The sequence below is a fragment of the Cervus elaphus genome, chromosome 24 (assembly GCF_910594005.1).
Source record: "Cervus elaphus chromosome 24, mCerEla1.1, whole genome shotgun sequence".
Lineage (NCBI taxonomy): Eukaryota > Metazoa > Chordata > Mammalia > Artiodactyla > Cervidae > Cervus > Cervus elaphus.
Genome location: NC_057838.1, coordinates 64,107,264 through 64,128,183, shown reverse-complemented (window position 1 = coordinate 64,128,183; position 20,920 = coordinate 64,107,264). Strand labels below are relative to the sequence as shown.

General features: G+C 43.5%; 1 protein-coding gene and 1 long non-coding RNA gene across 2 annotated transcripts in view; one reads left to right on the top strand and one right to left on the bottom strand.

Moving 5' to 3' along the window:
- XCR1 (X-C motif chemokine receptor 1) overlaps positions 1-20,920 on the bottom strand; it is a 315,914-nt gene that overhangs the window by 118,705 nt on the left and 176,289 nt on the right. The window contains exon 3 of the mRNA XM_043886843.1: positions 16,793-16,971. The gene's annotated coding sequence lies outside the window, so the exon portion shown is untranslated. The remainder of the gene's footprint in view (positions 1-16,792; positions 16,972-20,920) is intronic.
- Positions 12,659-15,683, top strand: LOC122683226. The gene is made up of 2 exons (XR_006337657.1): positions 12,659-14,640; positions 15,286-15,683. It is a non-coding gene; the product is annotated as an uncharacterized LOC122683226 (long non-coding RNA).

The window sequence follows — 20,920 nt, the reverse complement described above, 5'->3', positions numbered from 1 at the left end:
AACCCTAAATATTCATTAGAAGGACTATGCTAAGGCTGAAGCTCCAGTAGTTTGGCCATCTGATGCAAAGAACTGACTTATTGGATAAGACCTTGATGCTGGGCAGGACTGAAGGCTAGAGGAGAAGGGGACAACAGAGGATGAGATCACTAGATGGCATCACTGACTCAATGAACATGGGTTTGAACAGGCTTGGGAATTGGTGATGGAGAGGGAAGCCTGGCATGCTGCAGTCCACGGGATCACAAACAGTCGGACATGACTGAACGATTGAACTGACTGTGACAATAGCAGGGTACCATTCCCTTTTATGTTGGGCTTTGCCTGTGGTGGAATGTTGGTTGGAATTTTCCCTCTTGTTAAGGGTGACCAGAGCTCCATTCCACGCTGTAAATGCCCCCTGCCTTCCAGTGTATTTTTACAAAACTGGGACGTCTTCAACTGTCTCCATGAAAAGGATTTGCCATCTCTTTCTGCCTGTGCCCTAGCCCTCCAGAACACTTATCTACTCCATCTATAGATCCTGAGACTGAAGGAAAAGGTGGGGAAAGAAGGCAGAAAAACTCAAGCAGAAAAACTGTGAGGTTTCTGCCTCAATCTTTATGTACAAGTTAACCTGTGTATAATCTATATTTAATTAGCTTAAAAGTAAACTCTTACAAATTAAATCCAAGTGTCTAAAAAACTGACCAAGATCAATTTTAGAACCATATGATCTGGTAAATATTCAGTATTGACTTGCTATCTGCTATTTAAGGTGGCTTAAGCTTGCTGCCGAGAGGAGCTACCCCACTTCCAAGGAGTGGCTGCTGCGCGGGAGCAGGAGGGCCAAGAGGAGCTACTCCCACGTTCAAGGTCAGGAGGGTGGCCGTGAGAAGATACCCCTCGTCCAAGGTAAGGAGCAGCGGCTGCGCTTTGCTGGAGCAGCCGTGAAAAGATACCCCTCGTCCAAGGTAAGAGAAACCCAAGTAAGACGGTAGGTGTTGCGTGAGGGCGTCAGAGGGCAGACACACTAAATCCATAATCACGGAAAACTAGCCAACTTGATCACAGGACCACAGCCTTGCCTAACTCAATGAAATTAAGCCACGCCGTGTGGGGCCACCCATGACGGTAGGGTCATGGTGGAGAGGTCTGACAGAATGTGGTCCACTGGAGAAGGGAATGACAAACCACTTCAGTATTCTTGCCTTGAGAACCCCATGAACAGTATGAGAAGGCAAAATGATAGAATACTGAAAGAGGAACTCCCCAGGTCAGTAGGTGCCCAATATGCTACTGGAGATCAGTGGAGAAATAACTCCAGAAAGAATGAAGGGATGGAGTCAAATCGAAAACAATACCCAGTTGTGGATGGGACTGGTGATAGAAGCAAGGTCCGATGCTGTAAAGAGCAATATTGCATAGGAACCTGGAATGTTAGGTCCATGAATCAAGGCAAATTGGAAGTGGTCAAGCAGGAGATGGCAAGAGTGAATGTCGACATTCTAGGAATCAGTGAACTAAAATGGACTGGAATGGGTGAATTTAACTCAGATGACCATTATATCTACTACTGTGGGCAGGAATCCCTTAGAAGAAATGGAGTAGCCATCATAGTCAACAGAAGAGTCCAAAATGCAGTACCTGGATGCAATCTCAAAAACGACAGAATGATCCCTGTTTGTTTCCAAGGCAAACCATTCAATATCACGGTAATCCAAGCCTATGCCCCAACCAGTAATGCTGAAGAAGCCTAAGTTGAACGGTTCTATGAAGACCTACAAGACCTTTTAAAACTAACACCCAAAAAAGATGTCCTTTTCATTATAGGGGACTGGAATGCAAAAGTAGGAAGTCAAGAAACACCTGGAGTAACAGGCAAATTTGGCCTTGGAGTACGGAATGAGGCAGGGCAAAGGATAATAGAGTTTTGCCAAGAGAACGCACTGGTCATAGCAACACCCTCTTCCAACAACACAAGAGAAGACTCTACACATGGATATCACCAGATGGTCAACACCAAAATCAGACTGATTATATTCTTTGCAGCCAAAGATGGAGAAGCTCTATACAGTCAGCAAAAACAAGACCGGGAGCTGACTGTGGCTCAGATCATGAACTCCTTATTGCCAAATTCAGACTTAAACTGAAGAGAGTAGGGATAGCCACTAGACAATTCAGGTATGACCTAAATCAAATCCCTTATGAATATACAGTGGAAGTGAGAAATAGATTTAAGGGACTAGATCTGATAGAGAGAGAGCCTGATGGACTATGGAGAGAGGTTCATGACATTGTACAGGAGACAGGGATCAAGACCATCCCCATGGAAAAGAAATGCAAAAAAGCAAAATGGTTGTCTGAAGAGGCCTTACAAATAGCTGTGAAACGAAGAGAAGCTAAAAGCAAAGGAGAAAAGGAAAGATATTCCTATTTGAATGCAGAGTTCCAAGGAATAGCCAGGAGAGATAAGAAAGCCTTCCTCAGTGATCAATGCAAAGAAATAGAGGAAAACAACAGAATGGGAAAGACTAGAGATCTCTTCAAGAAAATTAGAGACACCAAGGGAACATTTCATGCAAGAAAGATGGGCACAGTAAAGGACAGAAATGGTATGGACCTAACAGAAGCAGAAGATATTAAGAAGAGGTGGCAAGAATACACAGAAGAACTGTACAGAAAAGATCTTCACAACCCAGATAATCATGATGGTGTGATCACTCACCTAGAGCCAGACATCTTGGAATGTGAAGTCAAGTGAGCCTTAGGAAGCATCACTACGAACAAAGCTAGTGGAGGTTATGGAATTCCAGTTGAGCTATTTCAAATCCTGAAAGATGATGCTGTGAAAGTGCTGCACTCAATATGCCAGCAAATTTGGAAAACTCAGCAGTGGCCACAGGACTGGAAAAGGTCCGTTTTCATTCCAATCCCAAAGAAAGGCAATGCAAAGAATGCTCAAACTAGGGGGAGGAGCCAAGATGGCAGAGGAATAGGATGGGGAGACCCCTTTCTCCCCTACAAATTCATCGAAAGAACATTTGAATGCTGAGCAAATTTCACAAAACTCTTCTGATCTCTAGCAGAGGACATCAGGCGCCCAGAAAAGCAACCCATTGTCTTCGAAAGGAGGTAAAAATATAAAAGATAAAAAGAGAGACAAAAGAGCTAGGGACGGAGACCCATCCCGGGAAGGGAGTCTTAATAGAGGAAGTTTCCAAACACCAGGAAACCCTCGCACTGGCTGGTCTGGGGGAAGTTTTCGAATCTTGGCGGGCAATCTAACTGGGAGGAAAACTTAAATAAGGCCCACAGATTATGTGCCTAAAAGCAACTCCCAGCAGAAAAGTACCCCAGACGCCCGCATCCGCCACCAGCAAGTGGGGGGGGGGGGGGGGGAACGGAGAGGAGCGGGAGACATTGTTTAGGGTAAGGACCAGCCGGAAGGCCCTGAGAGCAATCGGAGGGAGCTTTTTTAAACTGTGGGATAGCAAGAGAGAAAATTAACCGGTCGGAACACACTGCCGGCCGTTCGTTCACAAAACAAAGGGACTGAGAAACTCCAGAGAAGAGCTAGCCTGCGGCGGACCGGCCCATCCCAGCAGGAGGTAGGAGGCAGGGGGGAGGGGAAAGCGGCAAACTCGGCCCCAGAGAGGCATCCCCTCCCACACTGCAAACAGGCCTCCAGTTTCTATCCAAAGACTTCCTGAGATTCTGGATGGTCGACATCTGCCGCCGGGGAGGGTCGAGGCTAGAGGCCAGCTCCTGAGAACAAACACAAGCTGCTGGCACGCAGAAACTGAGGCTGGGGCCGCGGAGGGGAGAGGGCGCGCCGCACCCGGGGAGAGTGCGCCCTTCAAGCTCCTGGCTGCCTGAGCCGCTCAGGCCGGGGAAGGCACAAAACGCAGGCGCAACTGAGTCCGCGCTTTTGTGGAGTACCCGAAAACTGGAACCGCACGCAACGCAGGGCACGCTCCCTATAGAGCAGCCGGGAGCCTGAGCAGTGTAGACGGGGAAAGCACAGACACCCGCGAGCAGGGGCAAACCCAGTGTGGCTAGAACTCAGTGAGTGCTACCCACACACAGCGATATCTGTCTGCAGCGCCCCGCCCTCCCCTAGCAGGACTGAACTAGCGAACCTAAATAAGAGATCACTTCCGCCCGCCTGTGTCAGGGCGGAAATTAGACATGGAAGAGACGGCAAACAGAAGCCAAATAAACAAAGGGAACTGCTTCAGAAAGGACCAGTGCAACAAATTAAAATCCCTGTAGGTAACACCGACTACACCCGAAGGGGCCTATAGATATGGAAAGGTGTAAGCGGGAACGAGGAGCTATCTGAAACTGAACCGAACCCACACTGACCGCAACAGCTCCAGAGAAATTCCTAGATATATATATATATATATATATATTTTTTTTTTAATTAAAAAATTTTTTTTCTTTCCTTTTCTTTTTTATTTTTTCTCTTTTATTTTCTTTTAAAATTCCCTATTACTCCCCCATTACTCCTTAACTTTCATTTTCATATATTTTTACAATTTTTTTAATTAGGGAAAACAATTTTTTTTCTTTTTTTTTTTTCTTTTTCTTGTTTTTCTCTCTTATTTCCTTTTAAAGTCCTCTAATACTCCTCTATTATTCCTTAATTTTCATTTTCATTTCACTATAACCTTGCAAAAAAAAAAAAAAAAAAGAGAGAGAAGCCCTATTTTTAAACCGAACCTCATATATATTTCTAAATTTTTTTGGTGTTTTTGTTCTTAAATATTGTATTTTAAAGAGTCTAACCTCTACACTAGATTTTTAATCTTTGTTTTTCAGTATGTGATATAAATTTTGGACATTTAAGAATCCAATATTCAGTTCCCATTTCTATTCAGGAGTGTGTTGATTACTCTCTCTCACTTTTGACTCTGTTTTCTACCTCAGAACACCTCTATTTCCTCCTTTCCCCTTCTCTTCCCAATCCAATTCTGTGAATCTTTGTGGGTGTCTGGGCTACGGAGAACACTTTGGGAACAGAGAACTGCGTAGATCTGTCTCTCTCCTCTTGAGTCCCCCTTTTTCTCCTCCTGCTCATCTCTATCTCCGTCCTCCCTCTCCTCTTTTTCATGTAACTCTGTGAACCTCTCTGGGTGTCCCTCATGGTGGAGAATCTTTTCACCATTAACCTAGAAGTTTTATTATCAGTGCTATATAGTTGGAGAAGTCTTGAGACTACTGGAAGAATAAAACTGAAATCCAGAGGCAGGAGACTTAAGCCCCAAACCTGAGAACACCAGAAAACTCCTGACTACACGGAACATTAAGTAATAAGAGACCATCCAAAAGCCTCCATACCTACACTGAAACCAACCACCACCCAAGAGCCAATAAGCTCCAGAACAAGACATACCACGCAAATTCTTTAGCAATGCAGGAACATAGACCTGAGTGTCAACATACAGGCTGCCCAAAGTCACACCTAACACATAGACCCATCTCAAAACTCACTACTGGACACTCCATGCACTCCAGAGAGAAGAAATCCAATCCCATGCACCAGAACACAAGCTTCCCTAACCAGGAAACCTTGACAAACCAATCGTCCAACCCCACCCACTGGGTGAAACCTCCACAATAAAAAGGAACCACAGACCACCAGAACACAGAAAGCCCACTCCAGACACAGCAATCTAAACAAGATGAAAAGGCAGAGAAATACCCAACAGGTAAAGGAACATGAAAAATGCCCACCAAGTCAAACAAAAGAGGAGGAGATAGGGAATCTACCTGAAAAAGAATTTAGAATAATGATAATAAAAATGATCCAAAATCTTAAAAACAAAATGGAATTACAGATAAATAGCCTGGAGACAAAGATTGAGAAGATGCAAGAAATGTTTAACAAGGACCTAGAAGAAATAAAAAAGAGTCAATTAAAAATGAATAATGCAATAAATGAGATCAAAAACACTCTGGAGGGAACCATGAGTAGAATAACGGAGACAGAAGATAGGATAAGTGAGGTAGAAGATAAAATGGTGGAAATAAATGAAGCAGAGAGGAAAAAAGAAAAAAGAATAAAAAGAAATGAGGACAACCTCAGGGACCTCTGGGACAATGTGAAACGCCCCAACATTCGAATCATAGGAGTCCCAGAAGAAGAAGACAAAAAGAAAGGCCATGAGAAAACACTCGAGGAGATAATAGCTGAAAACTTCCCTAAACTGGGGAAGGAAATAGCCACCCATGTCCAAGAAACCCAGAGAGTCCCAAACAGGATAAATCCAAGGCGAAACACCCCAAGACACACATGTTGATCAAATTAACAAAGATCAAACACAAAGAACAAATATTAAAAGCAGCAAGGGAGAAACAACAAACAACACACAAAGGGATTCCCATAAGGATAACAGCTGATCTATCAATAGAAACCCTTCAGGCCAGAAGGGAATGGCAGGACATACTTAGAGTAATGAAAGAGAATAACCTACAACCTAGATTACTGTACCCAGCAAGGATCTCATTCAGATATGAAGGAGAACTCAAAAGCTTTACAGACAAGCAAAAGCTGAAAGAATTCAGCACCACCAAACCAGCTCTTCAACAAATGCTATAGGATCTTCTCTAGACAGGAAACACAGAAAGGGTGTATAAACGTGAACCCAAAACAACAAAGTAAATGGCAACGGGACCATACCTATCAATAATTACCTTAAATGTAAATGGGTTGAATGCCCCAACCAAAAGACAAAGACTGGCTGAATGGATACAAAAACAAGACCCCTATATATGCTATCTGCAAGAGACCCACCTCAAAACAAGGGACACATACAGACTAAAAGTGAAGGGCTGGAAAAAAATATTTCATGCAAATGGAGACCAAAAGAAAGCAGGAGTCACAATACTCATATCAGATGAAATAGACTTTCAAATTAAGGCTGTGAAAAGAGACAAAGAAGGACACTACATAATGATCAAAGGATCAACCCAAGAAGAAGATATAACAATTATAAATATATATGCACCCAACACAGGAGCATCGCAATATGTAAAGCAAATGCTAATGAGTATGAAAGAGGAAATTAATATTAACACAATAATAGTGGGAGACTTTAATACCCCACTCACAACTATGGATAGATCAACTAAACAGAAAATTAACAAGGAAATACAAACTTTAAATGACACAATGGACCAGCTAGACCTAATTGACATCTATAGGACCTTTCACCCCAAAACAATCAACTTCACCTTTTTCTCAAGTGCACACAGAACCTTCTCCAGAATAGATCACATCCTGGGCCATAAATCTAGTCTTGGTAAATTCAAAAAAATTGAAATCATTCCAGTCATCTTTTCTGACCACAGTGCAGTAAGATTAGATCTCAATTACAGGAAAAAAATTATTAAAAATTCAAACATATGGAGGCTAAACAACACACTTCTGAATAACCAACAAATCATAGAAGAAATCAAAAAAGAAATCAAAGTATGCATAGAAATGAATGAAAATGAAAACACAACAAAACCTATGGGACACTGTAAAAGCAGTGCTAAGGGGAAGATTCATAGCATTACAGGCCTACCTCAAGAAACAAGAAAAAAGTCAAATAAATAACCTAACTCTACACCTAAAGCAACTAGAGAAGGAAGAAATGAAGAACCCCAGGGTTAGTAGAAGGAAAGAAATCTTAAAAATTAGGGCAGAAATAAATGCAAAAGAAACTAAAGAGACAATAGCAAAAATCAACAAAGCTAAAAGCTGGTTTTTTGAAAAAATAAACAAAATTGACAAACCATTAGCAAGACCCATTAAGAAACAAAGGGAGAAGAACCAAATTAACAAAATTAGAAATGAAAATGGAGAGATCACAACAGACAACACTGAAATACAAAGGATCATAAGAGACTACTACCAGCAGCTCTATGCCAATAAAATGGACAACTTGGAAGAAATGGACAAGTTCTTAGAAAAGTATAACTTTCCAAAACTGAACCAGGAAGAAATAGAAGATCTTAACAGAGCCATCACAAGCAATGAAATTGAAACTGTAATCAGAAATCTTCCAGCAAACAAAAGCCCAGGACCAGATGGCTTCACAGCTGAATTCTACCAAAAATTTAGAGAAGAGCTAACACCTATCTTACTCAAACTCTTCCAGAAAATTGCAGAAGAAGGTAAACTTCCAAACTCATTCTATGAGACCAACATCACCCTAATTCCAAAACCAGACAAAGATGCCACAAAAAAAGAAAACTACAGGCCAATATCACTGATGAACATAGATGCAAAAATCCTTAACAAAATTCTAGCAAACAGAATCCAACAACATATTAAAAAAATCATACACCATGACCAAGTGGGCTTTATCCCAGGAATGCAAAGATTCTTTAATATCCACAAATCAATCAATGTAATACACCACATTAACAAATTGAAAGATAAAAACCATATGATTATCTCAATAGATGCAGAAAAAGCCTTTGACAAAATTCAACATCCATTTATGATTAAAACTCTCCAGAAAGCAGGAATAGAAGGAACATACCTCAACATAATAAAAGCTATATATGACAAACCCACAGCAAGCATTACCCTCAATGGTGAAAAATTGAAAGCATTTCCCCTAAAATCAGGAACAAGACAAGGGTGCCCACTCTCACCACTGCTATTCAACATAGTTCTGGAAGTGTTGGCCACAGCAATCAGAGCAGAAAAAGAAGTAAAAGAAATCCAGATAGGAAAAGAAGAAGTGAAACTCTCTCTGTTTGCAGATGACATGATCCTCTACATAGAAAACCCTAAAGACTCTACCAGAAAATTACTAGAGCTAATCAACAAATATAGTAAAGTTGCAGGATATAAAATTAACACACAGAAATCCCTTGCATTCCTATACACTAACAATGAGAAAACAGAAAGAGAAATTAAGGAAACAATACCATTCACCATTGCAACAAAAAGAATAAAATACTTAGGAGTATATCTACCTAAAGAAACAAAAGACCTATACATAGAAAACTATAAAACACTGATGAAAGAAATCAAAGAGGACACAAACAGATGGAGAAATATACCGTGTTCACGGATTGGAAGAATCAATATTGTCAAAATGGCTATACTACCCAAAGCAATCTATACATTCACTGCAATCCCTATCAAGCTACCAACGGTATTTTTCACAGAACTAGAACAAATAATTTCACAATTTGTATGGAAATACAAAAAACCTCGAATAGCCAAAGTAATCTTGAGAAAGAAGAATGGAACTGGAGGAATCAACCTGCCTGACTTCAGACTCTACTACAAAGCCACAGTCATCAAGACAGTATGGTACTGGCACAAAGACAGAAATATAGATCAATGGAACAGAATAGAAAGCCCAGAGATAAATCCACGAACCTATGGACACCTTATCTTCGACAAAGGAGGCAAGGATATACAATGGAAAAAAGACAACCTCTTTAACAAGTGGTGCTGGGAAAACTGGTCAACCACTTGTAAAAGAATGAAACTAGAACACTTTCTAACACCATACACAAAAATAAACTCAAAATGGATTAAAGATCTAAATGTAAGACCAGAAACTATAAAACTCCTAGAGGAGAACATAGGCAAAACACTCTCCGAAATGAATCACAGCAGGATCCTCTATGACCCACATCCCAGAATATTAGAAACAAAAGCAAAAATAAACAAATGGTTAGGACCTAATGAAACTTAAAAGCTTTTGCACAACAAAGGAAACTATAAGCAAGGTGAAAAGACAGCCCTCAGATTGGGAGAAAATAATAGCAAACAAAGCAACAGACAAAGGATTAATCTCAAAAATATACAAGCAACTCCTGCAGCTCAATTCCAGAAAAATAAATGACCCAATCAAAAAATGGGCCAAAGAACTAAACAGACATTTCTCCAAAGAAGACATACAGATGGCTAACAAACACATGAAAAGATGCTCAACATCACTCATTATCAGAGAAATGCAAATCAAAACCACAATGAGGTACCATTACACGCCAGTCAGAATGGCTGCTATCCAAAAGTCTACAAGCAATAAATGCTGGAGATGGTGTGGAGAAAAGGGAACCTTCTTACACTGTTGGTGGGAATGCAAACTAGTACAGCCACTATGGAGAACAGTGTGGAGATTTCTTTAAAAACTAGAAATAGAACTGCCATATGACCCAGCAATCCCACTTCTGGGCATACACACTGAGGAAACCAGATCTGAAAGAGACACATGCACCCCAATGTTCATCGCAGCACTGTTTATAATAGCCAGGACATGGAAGCAACCTAGATGCCCATCAGCAGATGAATGGATAGAGAAGCTGTGGTACATATACACCATGGAATATTACTCAGCCATTAAAAAGAATTCATTTGAATCAGTTCTAATGAGATGGATGAAACTGGAGCCCATTATACAGAGTGAAGTAAGTCAGAAAGATAAAGACCATTACAGTATACTAACACATATATATGGAATTTAGAAAGATGGTAATGATAACCCTATATGCAAAACAGAAAAAGAGACACAGATGTACAGAACAGACTTTTGGACTCTGTGGGAGAAGGTGAGGGTGGGATGTTTCGAGAGAACAGCATCGAAACATGTATATTATCTAGGATGAAACAGATCACCAACCCAGGTTGGATGCATGAGACAAGTGCTCAGACCTGGTGCACTGGGAAGACCCAAGGGATCGGGTAGAGAGGGAGGTGGGAGGGTGGAGCGGGATGGGGAATACATGTAAATCCATGGCTAATTCATGTCAATGTATGACAAAAACCACTACAATATTGTAAAGTAATTAGCCTCCAACTAATAAAAATACATGAAAAAAAAAAAAAAAAGAATGCTCAAACTACTTACTGCACAATTGCACTCATCTCACATGCTAGTAAAGTAATGCTCAAAATTCTCCAAACCAGGCTTCAGCAATACGTGAACCCAGAACTTCCAGATGTTCAAGCTGGTTTTAGAAAAGGCAGAGGAACCAGAGATCAAATTGCCAATATGCGCTGGATCATCGAAAAAGCAAGAGAGTTCCAGAAAAACATCTATTTCTGCTTTATTGACTATGCCAAAGCCTTTGACTGTGTGGATCACAATAAACTGTAGAAAATTCTGAAGGAGATGGGAATACCAGACCATCTGACCTGCCTCTTGAGAAACCTGTATGCAGGTTAGGAAGCAACAGTTAGAACTGGACATGGAACAACAGACTGGTTCCAAATAGGAAAAGGAGTACGTCAAGGCTGTATATTGTCACCCTGCTTATTTAACTTATAGGCAGAGTACATCATGAGAAATGCTGGGCTAAAAGAAGCACAAGCTGGAATCAAGATTGCCAGCAGAAATATCAATAACCTCAGATATGCAGATGACACCACCCTTATGGCAGAAAGTGAAGAGGAATTAAAAAGCCTCTTGATGAAAGTGAAAGAGGAGAGTGAAAAAGTTGGCTTAAAGCTTAACATCCAGAAAACTAAGATCATGGCATCTGGTCCCATCACTTCATGGGAAATAGATGGGGAGACAGTGGAAACAGTGTCAGTCTTTATTTTTTGGGGCTCCAAAATCACTGCAGATGGTGATTGCAGCCATGAAATTAAAAGACACTTACTCCTTGGAAGGAAAGTTATGACCAACCTAGATAGCATATTAAAAAGCAGAGACCTTACTTTGCCAACAAAGGTCCATCTGGTCAAGGCTATGGTTTTTCCAGTGGTCATGTATGGATGTCAGAGTTGGACTGTGAAGAAAGCTGAGTGCCGAAAAATTGATGCTTTTGAACTGTGGTGTTGGAGAAGACTCCTGAGAGTCCCTTGGACTGCAAGGAGATCCAACCAGTCCATCCTGAAGGAGATCAGTCCTGGGTGTTCATTGGAAGGACTGATGCTGAAGCTGAAACTCCAATACTTTGGCCACCTCATGCAAAGAGTCGACTCTTTGGAAAAGACCCTGATGCTGGGAGGGATTGGGGGCAGGAGGAGAAGGGGATGACAGAGGATGAGATGGCTGGATGGCATCACTGACTGGATGGGCATGAGTTTGAGTAAACTCCGGGAGTCTGAGATGGACAGGGAGGCCTGGCGTGCTGCGATTCATGGGTCGCAAAGAGTTGGACACGACTCAGCAACTGAACTGAACTGAACTGAACTGAAGCTTGCTGCTTTGACTAAAACTGACAATCTTTAGAGTCATCAATGTTAAGTAATGCTAGTGAGATAAGAGATTTTGGGTAAACTCTTTAGGAACAGTTGTTTTAGAAATGTGTACTTAAGAATTATCCCCCAGGTATTTGGTAGCTTAGAAATTTTGAGTTAAGTTAAATGACAAGTTTATTGAATATCTAGGTTATTTCTAAAGAAAATAAGAGACTGAAACATTGCTGAATACTGCATTCCTTTGGCAGAGAGAGACTCATAGATATTTAGGAAACTAAAGATACTGGTGGCAGCCTGAGATATAATAAAGTACATATTTTTAGAGTTTTGCATGATCAAGATTTTCTAAAATAGGATTAAATGTAGTTGGGTAAACGGATTTAAGTATTGTCTGGCAGTTTCCAAAAGTTCATTTGGGTTTCCCAGGTGACTCAGTGGTAAAGAATCCACCTATAAAGACTGAGATGTGTAAGGTGTCATGGGTTTGATTCCTGGGTGGGGAAGATCACCTGGAGGAGGAAAGAGCAACCAACTCCAGCATTGCTGCTTGAGAAATCCCATGGACAGAGGAGCCTTGAGGATTACAGTTCACAGACAGAAACGAGCTGGACACAACTTATACTTGAGCACTGAGCACAGGTGAAAACTTTTGACCTCCAGGTAACTTCAGGATATTTCAGAGGACCCCTGATTCATCTCAGAGAGAAATATTTAACTAGGATTACTTGCTATATTAATTACACTTAAATTTAATCCCAGTATTTTAACCAAGTTTCTTTACCAGATTGCATTGCAATCAGATGTATACCTATGCATCCTCCTCTTTTTTAAACTCTTTCTGTCATTTATAAACAGTTATTGCATTCATCTTCAAGAAGCTTTATGAGAAGGACCACCTTTGACAACTAACAGGCTTCTGATAATCTTCATGTCATACTGTAACAGGAGGGAAAGGGGCAGGGCACAATTTTTGAAAGAATGACATAGCCAAGGACACAACATAAACCAATCAGAATCAAATGGGACCAAGATGGCAGGCAAGACTAGAACTTGATCCTCAATCAGTAAGTGAAAGGACACACTCAGAGGTGTCATGACAGTTCCAAGGCACTTTTAAAAGACCAAGAAGTGGGGCAGATCCTGGAAATCTCCACCCCTTCCCAAAAGTAGTTGGAATAATCCTCCCACTCATTAGCATATGAAATTACCCAGCCTATAAAAACTAACCCTGCCATATTTCGGGGCTGCACTTGCCCTCTGTGATGGCCCACAGTCTGTCTGTGGCATGTGCTTCTCTCTGAATCTGAATAAACCTACTTCTTAGCTATAACTTTGTCTCTCACTGAATTCTTTCTGTGATGAGACATCAAGAACATGAACTTTACTAGGTCCTGAAACCAGGTACCATGGGTTTTGGCTGAGTTTGAGTTCCAGCCAGGTGGGTTCAAGTCCCAAGCAGGAAGACTTCCAGACCAGAAGTTCTCAAAGTGAGGACCCTAGACCAAAAGCGTCAGCACCTTGGGAACTTGCTAGTGGTGCAAGGTTTGGGCTCCCCTCTCCAGACTTAATGAATCCGAAATTCTGTGTTTTAGTATGCCCTCAACTGAATGCTTAAGAACCACGGATCTCGTTTTCCACCAGGCATTTGGCCCAACGTTTTATATGATCTCTCTCTAGGACACCTGGGCTGGCCCTGATGTGAGTTGAGAAGACTTCTTTTGCCTTCAACTTGAGGCTGAAACAAGAAGCTGCTCAGCGGCCCATTCTGTTTCCTCTTCCTGTCACCTACACCCAGGGCCCCACGGTCTTTCAAAGTTGAAAGGCAAACTTCTTAGTGCAAGCACACATACATACCTGCACACACATACACTCGGTCTTTTTGTTTTTAAAACACAGGTGAACATATGATACACATTTTTGTCCATCTTGCTTTTGTCACTGAACATCATACCCAAGAGATTCTTCCTGACCAGCACACAGGACTGTGCACTTAGGCAAAGATCCTGTTGTAGTGGAAATGGAGAGAGTAGCAGTGAGGCACACACCACATGATTCTGACTCTGACTTTGTCTAGGACTCTGATTCCATGATTCAGCACCCCATCCAGTGTCAACCCCATCCTGGTCCACTGGCCCCTCCAGTTTGATCTCACAGATTTCCTTTTTACATCTCACCATGACACCTAGTCCTGACCCAGTCCTGTTTCTGCTTCTCCTTTCCTGTCACAACGACAACATCCCAGAAAGCTTATGCTTTGTGTACCCAACACAGGGTGAGGCCAGGCTCCTTGGCTCCAGGGAGCCCGCTTGTCCATGAGGCACACCTTTCAGATTCAAATGCCGCACCAGCAGATTAATTTCCAAGACAGGGGACGCAGTGTCATGACCTTGGAGAGCTCTCTGTTGTCTAATCCTGGGATGTACTCTCTGTCTCCATGGGGAAAGGAGGTGGCTTCTGGTCCCAGGTGGCATTCAGACTCCAAAGGCCGACTGGTGAGTGTCCCCCACAGATGAAAAGGAGGGCCTTTGGGGCACAAGAGTGGATCTTTGGACTTAACCCACCCCGTCCCCTCCACATCACCTCATTTCATCCCCATGCCCTCCTACCCTGTTTTTCTTTGTCTAATTTCCTTCCCTGGTTTCCTTTTTCACCACCCTTCCTCACTCCATATTTCTCCTCTCTCCTTAATCTCTGCCTCTCCCTGCCGACTTGGCCTCTCCCAGGCTCTCTCGCGGGCCCCCAGAATTCTACAACCCCCAACCTGACAAACCACAGGGAAAGGCCTAATCGTCTCTCTGCTCTGTTCAGTTGCCCCCGTGTGCTGGGTCAGGTCCCACAGCAAAAGAGGATGTTGGGCACGTCCCTGCTGATGCCTCTCATCTTGCCTGGATTATCCAAGAGGACACCTCCTCCATGAAACCTTCTGACTCTCTATAGCAGGAAGTCATTAATGACAGGTAGATGCTGGAGCTCAGAGAGTTTTAAGTTTTTTGGGGTGGTGGTAGATTTTCTCTTATTCACACCTAGTTGTATATAGGTTGGACATTTGGACAATAAACAACAAGGCATCACTCAAAATAACTCAAAAATTAGAACAACTACAACCTATACTTCTCTGGGCTTCTCTGGTTGTTCAGCAGGAAAGAGGGTTTGATTCCTGATCCAGGAGGATCCCACATGCTACAGAGCAACTGAGCCCGTGCTCCGCAACTATTGACCCGACTCCAACTACTGAGGCCCACGTCCCAGAGCCAGTGCTCCATAACAAGCAAAGCCCTCAAATGAGAAATCTGCACACTGCAACTAGAGAGTAGCCCCTGCTAGAGAAAGACCAATCGGCGATGAAGACCCGGCAAGGCCAATGAATACATAAATAAAAAGAACCTATAATTTTCTAAAAACCTTGAATGGAAGCTCTTGTTTGGTACCATTCTATAAAGTTGCATAAAGTTATACAATTGCTCATTCACTATGTATATACCTCTCTGTCTTTGCAGCCTAATAAACAACCTCAAAACTTTGGGGCTTAAACTCACAAGGAGATTGTTCTGTGATTCTGTGAGTTAGGCGGGTGTTCCCACATAGCCTCACTCCCACGACTGATGGTGGGCGCTGCTTGCTGACTGGACCACCTCAGTTTTCCACGTGGCTCTCGTCTTCCAGTCTGCCAGGCTGGCTTTATGTACAACAGTCTCAGGCAAGAGAAGAACCTGTAAAGCATCTTAAGGAAACGTCTGAGGCAACCACAGAGGATCACCTGTGCTGCATTCTATCACTCACAGCAAGTCACAGAGCCAAGCCACAGACAAGGTAGTCAGGAAACAGAATCTGCCTTTTCAGGGGAAGAAATAAAGTCACAGTGTAAAAGCCAGTGAGTACTGAGATGGAAGGGCTCTGAAGCCGTATTTATCTTCTACCAAAAGCACAGGCTTCCTCTAGCTCCCTCACCCGGGGGTTCCTTGAATTCCTCTCCTCTGATGGTCCTGTCTTCCCCCATCCCTAGCCACTCATTCCTGTGACCCTCCCTAATCCTGGGATTTTACCATCAACAACATCTGTGTCCTTTTCATCTCGGGTCCCAGCATCCCAGCCCCTCACCTCCTGTCCACCTTTACTTCTCACTACCTCTAGCATCTCAGCTCCAGTGGTTCTTTGACCCCAGTGCAACCAGTGACATTTCAATTTCTTCTGACCCTCAGCCTCCTCATGCCCTTACTTCCATCACCTTAAAGTCCAGGGGCCATCATTACAGCCCCGCTTGTACACACATCCTCAACGCTGTCACTCTTTTCTGATCTGGTTGTGTCCATCTGGCACAAACCCAGTCCTGGTTAGATCGGAGTCCCCATCAGCACCATGAAGTTGAACACGGCTGGAGGGAACCACACAGTGGTACTGACTGGGACCCCCTAAATTACTGACGGCCACGTGCCAAGGGTCCCTCATGCCCACCAACAGCATTCCCCCCTTAGACATTATCTCACACTTTCTGCCTTTTCCTTGAACCTCCAGCACCACCTCCACGATCCTCAGTCTTAGCTGATGACCTTGTTCCCCACATCAGCGAGAGAACAGAAGGCTCAGAAGAGACTGTTTACACATCCCACTCCCTTCTTCCCATCCACCCTTGCCTGACCCTTCTACCTGCTTCCCTCCTGCCATGAGGATGGATTCTCCATGCTCCAAGTTCATCTCGTCCACGTTGCCTGGGATCCTCTCTCATCAGCACGAGGACATTATTCTAGTCATCTTCTCCTGTATCACCAGTTTTTTTTTGTCTGCCAGATTATTCCCATTAGTATACACACATGCTCTTATTTAATCTGAAACAAATAAGTAAAGAAACAAACAAACAAGTAAGTAAGCAAACAAAGTCTCCCTTGATTCCATTTTCATCTTCAACTACTGAGTCATTTCTTTCTTTTTTTTTTTTTTTTTTATTCCACTGTGCTGAATCACAGTTGTGGAACATGGGATCTTCACTGTGAGATTTGTAAGTTTCAGCATGTGGGATCTAGTTCACTGACCGGGGATCGAACCTGGGCCCCCTGCATTGGGATTGAAGAGTCTCAGCCACTGGACCAACAGGGAAGTCTCATATAATTACTGCCTCATTTCTGCACAGCTCTTTACAATACTCAAAAGAGTTGTCTTTATGTGTATCCAGCTCCACTCCACCCAACGTTTCTGGAACCTGCCCTTCCCCTAGCCACCACTGATTTTGGGAGGTTCTCCAGTGACCTCCAGGTGGCCAAATGCAATGGTCAGTTCTCAAGCCTCGTTGGACCTGACTGATCAGCACATTTGACACCATGGTTGTTCCCTCTTCTTGATACTCTTCCTCTGTGGATGCAGGACACAGTTTTTCCCAGGTTTTTTCATGATTCACAGGCAGCTCCTTCTCCATACCCACTGCTTTCTGCTCAATATTCCAACTTCCTAACCTTGGCATGCCCCAGGCATGGTCCTTGAATCCTTCCCTCTTTCCGATCTACACTCACACCTTTGGTGGCACCATTCTCTCTCGTGGGTCCAAACATCATGTTCACGCTGAGGACACCCTAATGTACATCTCCAGACCACCCCACCCCCTCAAATCCAGGCTCATACCCAACACTCTGCTCAGTGCCTCCACTTGGGTTTCTCAAAAGCATTTCAAATCAAACTCCTGATCTTTTCCCCAAATTTTGTCACCGTCATCCATATCTAGAGGTAAATGACAGCTCCATTCTTTCCACGGAAACTACCAAAACCTTGGAGTAACACTTGAGTTTACTTTTTTGAACCTGACCTGTGATCTTTATGCAGAAGTTGTTGACTCCATCTTCAAATATATAAAGACTCTAATACCTTCTTACTTCATCCACTGGCCCCACTTTGATCCAAACCAACCAAGACCACTGTCTCTTTCCAATACAGCAGCTGGAATGATTCCTCAAGGGTTACTTCAGGTCAGGCACAGCTCTTCCAAGTCCTTACATTGGCCTGGAAGGTGGTTCACCATCTGCCCTCCTCCCCGCTCTGACTTCATTTCCTATTAGTCTCTCCTTTGCTCACTCTGTTCCAGCCAAACTAGCTCCCAGGATACCCCTGAACACACCAGGTACCTTCCCACCTCAGGGCCTTTACACGTGCTGTTTCTGCTGCCAAGATGCCCCTCCCCGACATGCCTGGAAGGCCTGCTCCCTCACCTCCATTTCTACACGCGTGCATTACTTTCTCAGGAGGTGTTCTCTAACCATTTTATTAACATTGATTCTCCTCTTCCCCCACCTCAGAAATCAATGATCCCCTTCTCAGATTTACTTATTACTACCTGGGTTACATCAAGGCTGTATATTGTCACCCTGCTTATTTAACTTATATGCAGAGTACATCATGTGAAACGCTGGGCTGGAAGAAGCACAAGCTGGAATCAAGATTGCCAGGAGAAATATCAATAACCTCAGATATGCAGATGACACCACCCTTATGGCAGAAAGTGAAGAGGAACTAAAAAGCCTCTTGATGAAAGTGAAAGAGGAGAGTGAAAAAGTTGGCTTAAAGCTTAACATTCAGAAAACTAAGATCATGGCATCTGGTCCCATCACTTCATGGGGGAAACAGTGGAAGCAGTGTCAGACTTCATTTTTTTGGACTCCAAATCACTGCAGATGGTGACTGCAGCCATGAAATTAAAAGACGCTTACTCCTTGGAAGGAAAGTTATGCCCAACCTAGATAGCATATTAAAAAGCAGAGACATTATTTTGCCAACAAAGTTCCGTCTAGTCAAAGCTATGGTTTTTCCAGTGGTCATGTTTGGATGTGAGAGTTGAACTGTGAAGAAAGCTGAGCATCAAAAAATTGATGCTTTTGAACTGTGGTGTTGGAGAAGACTCTTGAGAGTCCTTCGGCCTACAAGGAGATCCAAGCAGTCCATCCTAAAGGAGATCAGTCCTGGGTGTTCATTGGAAGGACTGATGCTTAAGCTGAAAACTCCAATACCTTGGCCACCTGATGCAAAGAGTTGACTCATTGGAAAAGGCCCTGATGCTGGGAGGGACTGGGGGCAGGAGGAGAAGGGGACGACAGAGGATGAGATGGCTGGATGGCATTACCGACTCGATGGGCATGAGTTTGAATAAACTCCAGGCGTTTGTGATGGACAGGGAGACCTGGCGTGCTGTGATTCATGGGGTTGCAAAGAGTTGGACATGACCGAGCGACTGAACTGAACTAACCTGGGTTACATATATTTAATACGTAGTTATTATCCACTGTTTCTCTCAATGTAATGCCAGCTTCCTGAGGAATGTCCCCTGTTTTGTTCACTGCTGTAGCCCCACACAGCAGGTGCTCAGTAAGCATTGTTTTGGCCATGGTGTGCAGCATGTGGGATCTTAGTTCCCTCACCAGGGATGGAACCTGTGCCCCCTGCTTGGGGAGGGTGGTCTTTACCACTGGGCCACCAGGGAAGTCCCCCAATAAACATTTTTGAATGGATAAATCATAAGAAACACAGAGTCAGGATGGCCACAGAGCTGGTTAATAACAGCTCTGTGGCTTATCCAAGACCCAGGGCACTTCTATCTAGCACACACAGACCAGCTCTGCTCATGACCACAAGATGGTGGAGCTCATCCAGGCATGATGACAACTAACAGAAAAAAGTGCTGTCTCTTCCGGTCGTCAGTTCTTAGAAATAAGGAAGCTCAGAGCAGTTTTGAGAGAAAATAGCAACTTGAAAGATGGTTTCTCTACAGTGAAACCAGGAGACAGTCCCACCCCCTGGCATCCTGGGGCAAGACTGGGCTATGATGACAAGGAGAGGGGGTACTCCTTTCTGAAATTTTGCCTCAAGGAGCTGCTCAGCAGGAAGCAGACACTGTGGGCAGGTTTTGAGTGGTTGTGAACAAAGGAGGAGCACTGTATCTCCTCATGGCCTCTTTCCTCCCCTCCACAACCTGCTCATAACCACAAGGATCTCTGGGGGTGGTTCCTGCTGGTATAGAGCCCAGGGTGTGGCCGCTGAGCCCAGGAAAGCTGGGGCCAAGGGCTGCTAACCAGACCATGACAGCTCCCTGAACCAAGTACCTGCAAGCACTGGGTACTGGCTCATTGTGGGCTGAGCCTGGTGGGAAGGCAGGGAGGAAAGAAGAGGCTGACTATGACCCTCTGTACCTCAGTTCTAAGCTGCAGACTGTCACATGTGCATGTATGCACCCACTGACCCATCTACCTGCTCTGAAAGCTCTAATTACATGGTTAATGCATGCTGGTACTGATTCCCATCCAGCTCATTTCTCACATGCCTATCAAATGCCCTCTTTCTCTGCCAGTGAAAGGGTCTCAAAGTAGAATTAGTCAAGGCTTGGAACTCGTGTTAACTCAAGGTCAGGTCTGTGGGCCAGCAGCAGCAGCATCACCTTGGGAGCTTGGTGGAAATGAAGATATTCAGGCACCATCCTGTGACCTGCAGAATCTCAGCATGTGGGGGTGTTCGATTGGGAAACTATGGTTGAACAAACCTTCCACATGCTTCTTATTGGTGCTGTAGTCTGAGATTCAGTGCTGGATCCTTGCTCTTAAAGTGTGATGGTAAGACCTGGGTGCTTATCAGAAATGCAGACTTTCACCCCACTGCAAACCTACAGAATCAGCATTTTTTTTTTTTTACCAGTCCCCCCAGGGATTTCTTCGCACATTACAGTGTGAGACACCCTTGTCTACAAAGTCACAGTCTGGTTAGGATAGAAATCTGGTTGGGTTCAAGAGATGCACAGAAGAAGGT